Below are 10,899 nucleotides of genomic sequence, written 5' to 3' on the forward strand. Positions count from 1 at the left end.
TACATTTGCATGAGGTCACAATTTGGTGGTGAAAATTGGATTCAAGATGAAGTCTGTCTTCGTGGAAACAACAGGTGTCTCAGTGCTCTAGCCAACCTGCTCTAATGCCCCTCTGTGCTTACTTGGTCCACTCTATGTGGGTCCTTTTCCTTCCCATGGGGAAAACGTGCAGTTTAAGACCTGGCTATCCCCTAAACTTAGCATCAGCACTTGATTCCTGTAAGTCAGGGGCCTTCCAACAGAACCAGGTGAGAGCTTGTCCCCAGGCTCTACTACCTTAATCTACCAATCACATGTTGACCTATGAAATCGGACATTCATACACTTCCTATGAGACCATCTGAATACTTTCTCTATAGTCCAATCTCTGTTAATATAATTTTTCAGAGCTTCACATATATTCTTTCCTTTCCTCCCTCCCTTCTTCACCCCCTATATTGTCCCCCCCCGCCCTGGCTTTAATTTTTTTTTATATATAGTTTTATACTATAGTCTAGGCTGGTCTGGAACTCATAGCTGTCTTCATGAATCAACTTCCAAAGCTAGGCAGTGGTGACGCATGCCTTTAATCCCGACACTCGGGAGGCAGAGGCAGGAGAATCTCTATGAGTTCGAGGCCAGCCTGGTCTACAGAGCTAGTTCCAGGATAGCTAGGGCTGTTACACAGAGAAACCCTGTATCGAAACAAAACAAAAAAACTAAACGATAAAACAAAAAGGTGGAGATGTACCGGGCAGTGGTGGCACACACCTTTAAACTAGCACTTGGGAGGCAGAGGCAGGTGGATCTCGTGAGTTTGAGGTCAGTCTGGTCTATAGTGTGAGCACCTGGTTTTTTATTTATATTTTCTAATTTCCTCCCCAGCACAACTGGTAAGAAAGCTGCAACTATCTCCATTTTACAAAAGAGAAATTGAGACTCTTGGTAAGACCAAGAGAGTGGGAGAACAGCCTTGATCTTGGGTATGTTTGATTCCTGTCCAGGAATTTCCTCCCAGAGCACAAGGCTCTTATTCTCTTGAGGAACCTTAGTGACCAAGAGACTTAGCGCTCTTAAACCATCTGGTACAGGCATCCTCTAAGCATCCTCTTCCTCAACTCATTAACAGAAGCTATGTGCATAATGTGGTTAGCTAATCTGCTTATTTATTGTATGTTTATGGAAATGACTTGAAATTTTTCCTCAGCATCATCAGCCATCAGAAAACAGGGGGCCAAATCCCAGAAACTTATAAGTTGTACATAACAAATGTTTTCAATCTTGTTTTAATGATGAATAAATCTTTGTTTGATCTATCTGAAAATTGCCTGCTTGCTTTTCTTATGGTCTTTAATATTCTATATGTTCCCATTATTAACAACAGTTAACATTCAATAAATGTTAACTGCAGAGCAGTTACTGTTCTAAGTAATTTGACTCCTAATCAAGGAGGCAGGCAGTTATTCCCCCATTTTATAGATAAGGATACAGAAGTCTAAGGGCACACAGCCTAAATGACAGAGCCAGGATTCCATCTCAGGCCAAAGTTATAAAAATTATTTTGCTAAATATCCATTTATAAAGAAAATTTCCCCCCCAAAGGGAGCATGTTAGCATAGTGCTAATCCAGTACAAATCCAGTACAGCTACAAATGTAAGTAATACATAATTATATTCATATCTACACACACAGATATAGATAGATATAATTTTTTGTTGTTGTTGTTGTTTTTTGAGACAGGATTTCTCTGTGTTGTTTTGGAGCCTGTCCTGACCCTTGCTCTGTAGACCAGTCTGGCCTCAAACCCACAGAGATCCTCCTGTCTCTGCCTCCTGAGTGTTGGGATTTAGGGTGTGCCACCACGGCCTGGTAGATATAAATTTTTGTAGAGCTGAGACTGAACTCAGACTAAAGTATATACTCCAACACTCACACATACTGTTAAATTTTTTAAAAATTTACATTTGCTTATTTATAGTTTATGTGTATTAATATTTTGCCTGTATGCATGTATGTACATCACATGTTGATACCCTGAAACTGGGGTTACAGATGAACATTGAACCACCATGTGTGTTCTGGGAATCAAATTTGTGTCCTTATAAGAGCAACAAGTGCTCTTAACTTCTAAGCTGTCTCTCTAGCCCTAACATAAATTTACTAAAAGTTATATTTGAAGAAGTAAAAAGAAGCTGAGTAGAATTAATTTTAATAGTATCTTTTATTTAATTCAATATATCCAAAATATTATTTCAACCCAGCTGCACTGCAAATATTCAGTAGCCAGGTAGGGGCCACCATTGAATGACACAGGTAAAAGCGGACTTTGCAAATTTTTTGTGTTTTATCCTTTATTTTTTCCTATTTCAACTTTAAAATTGGGTTTTGGGTTAGAATTGGATTAAACAAAGCTATGTTGATGGAAATGTGCCCTTTGGTAACTTGATGAACAGAGCAGCAGTGTAGAGCTGTGGAAAAAACAAGCATTAGGAGTCATGAGATGTCTGTTTGAAGACCCATCTTTGCCACCAGCCAGGGATGTGGTCAGAGAATCCTTCAAATTCCATTAGCTTCTGTCTTCATGATAAAAAAGACATAATAGTCTATGATACTTAAACTTATTTCCATCTTTAAAAACTCCTGCTTGCAGCAACACTCTTTTAAGGCTTTCAGTATACCCTCTCAATGTTTCTTTATGTCATGACTTGTGCAAAGGTGGGGGTTGTTTTCCGCAAGCCCAGATGTGTACCTGGTACATTGCAGGCAGTAGAAATATTTGTTGAATGACTATAAACCCAGTCTTCCTTTGAGGGAGTTTTGAGTTATTGCCAGAATAATTATAACAGTCTTAGGAATAGATTATATATTTTATTTCCTTTATTATGGTGGATGAAAATCTTCACAGGATATGTTCTGGAGGAGATACTTGGGATTCAAAACTGTTTCCTGATCCTGTTAGCAAGGAGGGTGGTGCTCAGCCATGGGCACGGCTGTCTGGAGACCTCCACAAATGGCCTCTTATTACATGCTGTTCTGATGCTGCAGAGAACTAAGACTCTAAATAAGACAACGACCAAATCTGTCTGTGGGCCTATGAATCAGAGCAGACCCAGATGGAAAGCCAGATCCTTGGCCTCCAAATGCCCTCAGGAACCACATCTTGTGGCAGAGCTCTGTAAAGCCCCCACATGCAGAGAAAAGGAAGCAGATATGGGATGGAGACCTAGCTTAATGAAAAGCATCTTATTAAGAGAATAGGCCTGCTATTTCTGTGCGATATGCAAACCAAAGCCTAGGGAGAAGAGAAAAAGGACAAAGCTATTACTCTCCCCCCACTTTAGACATCTAAGGCTACAGCTACCACACGGAGAGATTCTGACCACAAGACCCTATGGTGTAAAAGGACTGGGACAGTTGAAACTGCTACCCTGGGAAAACCAGAGCATGTGACTGAGTTCACAAGCTCTAAGCCGCCCACCTCCAGGAGTCTTGCAGCCACATCTGAAGGTAAAGCATTAGCTGTGATGGTGTGAGTCTGGACAGGAACATGATGTGTCCCTAAGACTGGCTGACATCCACAACAATGAAAAGTTTTATCTAGGTGTTAAGAACTTTGATGTGAAAGTCTGAGAATGGGAATAGATGAAAGGAGTCTCCTAATAATATCCCTGTTTTGTCAGCTCTGAATGCACTTGGTATTTAATTTTTTTTTTAAAAAAAAGCAGAGGCTTTTTCTTCTTCTTTTCTTTAAAAAAAAATCCACTTTATTACTAACCAGACTTAAATTCCTGTGAAAAATTTCCACTCTAGGAAAAACCCCTATGTTTTTACACTGCATTCTTTGGTAACCAGGTTCAAGCAACAAACCTTACCAGAATAAGACACTAAAAAATGGCAGTATATTTGCTGAACTTAAAAGGCTTCTGTGACTTGTGTTTGAATTCTACTTTTCCCCTAACTTCACTCCTCTAGAATTAGATATGCCATTCCATAGGACAGTCCAATACTTCAGTTTTTGCTTCAGCAGTAGAAAAGAAAATGTGGTGAAGATGTTTGATGTTATTAAAGGAGTTTAATAGATCCCGATGGAACCTAAACTCCCTCTTGTGTGGTCTCCGGAAGGCCCCTTTCCTCTTAAAGCTCACCTTGTTTGCTCACCTTGAAAGTGGGAATAACACTATCTCCTAGGACTGTCAGGATTAAATGCATTCTTGCATGCAAACAGCCTGATTTAGAAAATGTTTCCTTTTATAATGAGCCTGTAAGTCTTTAAATAGGGATTGCCGATGGGCTTATTCCAAATGATGCGGTGAGAACCTCTACATCTCTGTTTTCTTCCACTCTTTTCTGTAATCAGCTGTAAGGAAATCCTCACAGAGGTGGTGGCCCTCAGCTCTGCTCTGTTCCCTACTCCTTGAAGCTGGCAGGCAGAGGCCGGTATTCCAGAACCTTGGATAGATCCACGCCTTGGCTCAGCCCCTCCTCCACCAAGGAGCTGCTAGTTGAAGGAGCTACAGCAACCTGGGGCGATTTTTGCAGCGGAAGAGATACTCCCAATATGAATGCTGTTTCTTGCATACACAGCCACAGTGTCATTCATTATCATATACTTCAATATGGCCAGCCTGCCCTCCTGGATATTTTTAAGGAGTCTCTTCTCAGAAAGCCCTAACTCCACCCATAAGAAATTTCAAATTTAGAGTCCTTTTCTTTTCTTTTTTTTTTCTATGAGTCCCCAAAGAACAAAACCACCACTCACATCTTCCTGTGTCTGCTGGTATTTAATTTGTTGGATTCAGTACAAGGATTAAACTTTTTTGTTGTTGTTACTTTGTTTTGTTTTTTGTTTTTTGTTTTTTTTTGAGACAGGTGTAGCCATGGCTGTCCTGGAAGTATGTAGACCAGGCTTTGAACTCAGAAATCTACCTGCCTCTGCCTCCTTAGTGCTGAGATTAAAGGCCTGTGCCACCACCACCAGACTGGATTAAACATTCTTGATTAACCTCAATTAAAAGCAACAATGCATGAGCATGAGGAAATGCTTCACAGGACAGAGATTCAGGTATGAATGAAAAGAAACAAAGTAATTTTATGGCCTGTTGGTGATGTTAAGCACTCTTCTCTAATCGGGATATTCAGGTGGTTCAGCTTATGAGGTGATTTAGCTTTTCACTTGCCAATGCAGAGCACAACACACTATATGCAGGCACCTTCTGAACAGGCGAGGAAGAAATGAAGTCCTATTTTTACTTTATGATACTGAGTCACGTAGTTCAATGCAAATCACATGGATGCCAGAGTAAGAACAATGCCAGGTATTTAAATACCTTCCTTTGAGGAGCTCTAATAATCTTGTGACAGTGTGAAAGCTTTTCAGAGCAGCTCCAGAAGAGACACATGTCACCAGGCGGGCATTTAGGACTCAGGATGTCTCATCCACCTCCCCCACTCTAGTTCGTAGGAAAAGCCAATGCTCAAGGGCCTTTTGAATTTAGTAATAGCCTCCAGAAGTCTGAAGTTTCTAAGCCACAATGTCAATGAGGAAAATAAATAAGGCTTGGTTTTGAAAATGTGTTACTGACTGAGAAAAAGATAAAAAGTGGAATATGAGAGGAGGGGAAGAGTAAAGAAAGGTAGGGGAGAGGCCAGAAAGGTACCTGAATTTCTTTGACCTTGATAACTGTTTTCTATTTCTCAACTGTACAGACATGAAAGCCTTCAGACCCTCTTTTCCATGTGGTTGAAGACAGCAGCAGTTTTACTGCTTGGTGGCATTTGAAAGAACATAGACAAGAACAGCATCTTGGGAAGAAGGCACTTCAGAGAAAGGATGCTTACTTAATAGGTATCCAGGTCCTGGGCTTCATCATCAACTCTATGAAACAACCAAACCAAAACAAGAACTGCTACTCCAAAGGTAAACAGGAAATTAGTCCCAGCAGAAGCATGTGGTTTTACCTAACAATGCCCACACTAACACAAGCCTCTCTACACTACAGGGGATTAGTAGTGGTTGTCAAATTGTGCCTTGGTTTGACTTCCTTCCAGCAGAGGTCACTGTGGATGCTGGCAGTGGACACTTAAGGGAAAAAGACCAGGTAGGCTTGGCTGGCTGGTGGCTTCTCTGCCTGGTTCTTCCACAGTCCATAATCTATCCCCTTGATTTATGTGAAGGAGATTATCTTGAAGCTGCATAAAAATCTTTGACATAAAAGTGATGGTGGCAGAGAAACTGGGGTCAACTGCTGGGACTCATCAGTCTGGGAGGTTGTGTCTATCTTCTAGGAGTGGTAAGACAGAGTCTCATTATCTAGCCTAGGCTGACCCCTACCTCATGGAAATCCTCCTGCCTCTGTCTCTCGGGTGTTGGGATTACAGGCATGTGACTGTCACATGTGTTTGTACCTGGTATTTTAAAAACCCCATCTGTGGTTACTAGTAACCCTAACTCTATAGCCTTTCCGACTCTGCTGACAGGCCTCCCAAACCTTACTCAGCAGCCAGTGGTAGGGCAGACCCTGGTCATTAGGGTAGCCCACTACAGCATGATAAGGCACTCCAGGGGATGAGGACTGATGACGATGTCAGGGTCAAATTTGGGGTCCTCAGGGGCTGAAGGGGCCACAACCTTGCAAAGTTTCACTGACTAGAACGTATCCAGTCCTTTAGCATAGACCCTAGGCAATTTAAAACTGCTTCCACCCTAAAGGCATGCATTTGGACCTTGGGTCAACAATGTGGTTTGAGAGTTGAAAGGGTGACTCTCTTGCTCCCTTCTACCTCCAAGCTTAGTTCCTCTTCCTCCTTCTCTCCACCCCTCCCCCCTGCCATATGTATAGGCTCACCACAGCACGACACACAAGTGAACACTGGAGCACGGATGGACAGGACACAGTCACACACATTTTTCACTCACACTCTGATCCACACTATTACCAAAAACACACCCAGACACAGAACCAAATTTGACCTACTATAGCTTATGGGGCATGAGGTTGAGTGGGTCCAGTCAGTATGCCTGTCTCACACATGTCCCCTAAACCCCTATCCTTCCTGTAAGGTAGAGTCCCTGGTCATCCCAATCCTGTGGTCACAAGTCCTGACTCTGGTAACCATCGCGCACACCGCATTCTTGGGGCAGGACCAACAGTGGGGTTCGGGCGTACAGATGGAGGGGGGGCGACTAGAGTTGAGTACAGTACAGGACCCAGCACAGCACAACCACCTCCTCCCTCGGGATTTTCCATCCCGGCTCGCGCGGGCCCGCGAGGAGCGAGCGCGCTTTGTCTCTCTCTCTCTCCGCTCCTGGCACGTTTCCGTGGAAGCTACCCGTGCCGCGCCCGAAGCCCCCCTTCCTCAGCCGCGCCCCTCACGCAGGCCAGCCAGGCACGCCTGTCAGTGCCGCGATCGCCGCTTTGTCCTCCGGCAAATGCCTGGGCAGAGCGCGAAAGCCCCGCACCTGAGAGCAGCTGCTGCACGCCGGGTACCAGATCCCCGCGGCCAGAACTGGGGCGCGCTCGGCAAGCAGCGGAGCATCCTCCAGGATCCGCGAACGCGGACGATGTCGCCTGGAGCTGCCGTATGCTGGCGAGGGAGACCACCGGGTCCTGCCCCTCAGGTGCCCATCCAGATCTGACTCCTCTCCTCAGGGCTAGAGCTCTAATCCCTGGGGCGTGGCGGGGCAGGGAGGATGATCTCCACTCTACTGCCTGGGACCTGGCTCTAGTGAAGAGGGCCTGGGAGATAAGACCTGGGAAGGGAGGGGTCCCTTAGACTCTCACTTCCACCCACCTCCCACACCCAGGCTATTTAGACCTTAGGCGCGGCTCCATCACAGAGGACCGGGAGCATCCATCAGTGCTTTCCTTCATGGGAGCAACGTGGGGAGGGGTCCTCCATCCCTTCACTTTCTCCATTTCTCAAAAACAAATGCCCCGCAAAGAATCCAACTGGGTGCAAGAGGAGTCTAGGTTTATCCATTTCCTAGGATGCAAGGGGAAGGGTCTCCCTAATAACTAGAAACCTAGGAGAGTCTGAGAGGAGGGGAGGAGTCTCATCCATCACATCCCAATTTCCTTTTGCAACCTCAAACCTCTGGGATGCTATAGGGAAGGATTCCCCTGTCTCCAAACCTCTCATCCCAGAACACTCTCCATCCTCAATAACCCAAGCAGCTTCGACTTTAGGGAAAGGGAGACTCCAAGCCTTTTTCATGCTCCCCCAGGAGAGACGGGCGAGGGTCTTCCAGCCCTCGTCCTTCGCATTCAAGGAACCCTTTTACTACACGATAAAACCCAGCCTCGGCTGCTCCGACCTCAGGCACTGGGCCACGGAGAGGCCCGCAGTCAGTTCTCCAGTTCCACGGACAGATGGTGTGGAGAGCGGCGAGGACACGTCCCGTCAACTCCCCAGAACCCCCTCTCCTCAATAAAACAAAAGCGAATCCTGCAGCACCCACCTCAGGCGGCGCTCAGGAGGGCGCTCAGCGCGGGGAAGCGCGCGCGGCGCCTCCCAGCTCCCCAGGACCCGGGCTTCCCAGCGGCGGCTCTCGCGGCGGTGACGGCTGCAGCGGCCACGGCTCTGGCATCCGGAGCCTCCCTCGGACTCAGCACCTGGAGCGGGGAACAGCTCCGCGCCTCATTCCGCCGACCCCGCCTCCCACTCGCCGCCGTAGCCAATGGCGATGCAGGCTCCGCCCAGGAGGCTGCCCATTGGGGGGTTCCGGCCCCTCCGTGGGGACCTTGTCCCCAGAGACCGCCCGAGTGTTTGCTCCGCCTGCTGGAACGTGTAGTCTCTTAGGGCCTTGGAGTGGGCTCGTGCCGCGGGCTGGTAAGCAGAGATGGACTGCATTTCCCAGAGTGCATTGAGAAGCCCTAGGCGAGGAGGAGGGTGGGAAGACTGTTTCCATAGCAAAGTCGGCCCCTTGGGCATGGATGGAGAAGTGGGGCAGGCCCCGGGACCCTCGTAGGAATACACGTGACCTGGGATAGCCTCTTCAGTGGCGGGTTCGACTCTCTTTTTTTCTCGGTTCCTATCAGCGGACCCTGGGCCTCAGTTTCCCTGTCTAGGAAGAAGGGTAACGAGACGGCCTCGCTCCCACACTCGGTGGAGCCAAACGAGAGCGAGCCGTTTTGGTTCTTGCTCACCAGAGATGAAGAAGGATACAGAAGGAGACCTTCACACTGCATTCTGAACTTTATTTTTTGCCTTAATCCTGACAGCGAAGGGCTTTACTTCCTGGTCACATTCCTTGCGCCACTAAGATCTTATCCCCACATTCTTGCCAACCGGATGCTGCAGCATCTTCTACAGTGCTTTCTGATAGAGTGAGCTACTTTTGCTTAAAACCCTTCACAGGCCTCCTGGGGACCCTGGGATCGAATCTACATTGCTCAGCAAAGCTGGAAAGTCCCTTGAGACTTGCACTCCACCCTCTTTTGCATCGTTTTTAACTTTGGAAACTGGCAAGCCTTGAGCATCCGTTTTCTCTCACTCCTATGGTTGCCTCCATCTTGCCTTCCTCTAACTCAACACCCTTAAGGCCCCAGCTTAGACGTTACCTTGATGTGTGAAGAGTTTCTTGATGTTCTGCCCAGTGTTGCACATCTCTTTCTGAGTTTGTCAGCCTCTACTTCCTCTATTTTATTTGCATGTTCACACACCCATCTTCCTCATGAAATTGTAAATTCACAGAGGCGAGATCCGTATTATTCATATTTACAGTTCCATTTCTACAACATCTAACATATAGTAGGCATTCAACAAATATTGAGATTTACCCATATTTACTGAAAATGGACAGCAGTTTGACTTTGGCATATACCTCCAAAATCTTTATTTCCTAAGGTTAGGTGTTTCCCATTGCTAGAGATGTTCACAAGAAAGATGCCACCGGTTGAAAAAAAATGTTTAAATGCCATTCATACTATTATGATTAGTTGGAATTTTGCCTGAATGTCCTGAGGGTCCTTCTACATATATATACATTGACAAGAATAGCAAGCATGTATATATATGCTTGCTATTCTTGTCAATTCTCCACTAAATGTCATCAGTCTTCATGTTCCTCTATTTGTGGCTGTTGGCCCTACTTTCTGTGTCTAAATGCAAACCGCCCACTCCCTGTCTGGGAAGATCTCTCACCTGTCACTCATGAAATAAGATGCTGGCTGTCCTTTAAACCCTCTGTTCAGCATCACAGGACTCCATGGTGGTTTCCTGCCTTGCTAGCTAGCTTTTCCCCCCTGAATCCCCATTGAAGATTCTGATATTGACTAGATGTCCCGTTAATCCTGTGCATGTCTTGTCACCATCCCAGAAGTTTAGGGTTATGACAACAAACCCATTCTGGAAAGAATGTCTTAATAATGTACAAGTGTAATTAATTCATGGTGGGAAAGGAAGTAACTAGAAAGACTCTGAATGGAGTCTGAGAGAAAGGAAGCCTGCTATGCTTGAGCCAGTGATAGCTGTGGAGTGAAGGCTAGGATAGAGGAGTGAAGAGAGTGCCAGTTCTTTCCTAACAGGACTTCCAAGCAGCACTGATCTTGGCTGGACCCTGAAGGAGTCTGACTCAACAGATGGGGCCTCACTACAGAAGATGAGAAAACTGCAAGGAGCAGAGGGAAATGGGATGCATTGACGCTCAGTGGATACAGTAAGAACAATGCCTGTTGGGAAATCAGGTAGAAGGGCTCTGCCATATAATAGGACATAATAGGCATCAACAGAAGGCTATTGAAGCCCACCTGGAGCCAGAGGTGAACCACTTTGGAGATCAGGCCTTCGGAAGTAGTGCTAGGGCAGGAAATTAGATTAATGATAGAACCTGTCATGTGCAAGGCCCTGTGTCTTACTCCTGGCATCATCCCTCCACTAGTTATGCTAGTTTTCTGAAATGGTTACAAACAGGGAAAAGC

General features: G+C 45.9%; 1 protein-coding gene across 2 annotated transcripts in view; it reads right to left on the reverse strand.

Annotated features, from left to right (window-relative positions):
• Smpd3 (sphingomyelin phosphodiesterase 3) overlaps positions 1 to 8,628 on the reverse strand; it is an 83,494-nt gene extending 74,866 nt beyond the window's left edge. For both annotated transcript variants that reach the window (XM_041649648.1, XM_041649647.1), the window contains exon 1: positions 8,439 to 8,628. The gene's annotated coding sequence lies outside the window, so the exon portion shown is untranslated. The remainder of the gene's footprint in view (positions 1 to 8,438) is intronic.
• Between the last annotated feature and the right edge of the window lie 2,271 nt (positions 8,629 to 10,899).

Source organism: Microtus oregoni, unplaced genomic scaffold (assembly GCF_018167655.1).
Source record: "Microtus oregoni isolate MIOR12 unplaced genomic scaffold, Mior012 000004F_ref0000308, whole genome shotgun sequence".
Taxonomy (NCBI): domain Eukaryota; kingdom Metazoa; phylum Chordata; class Mammalia; order Rodentia; family Cricetidae; genus Microtus; species Microtus oregoni.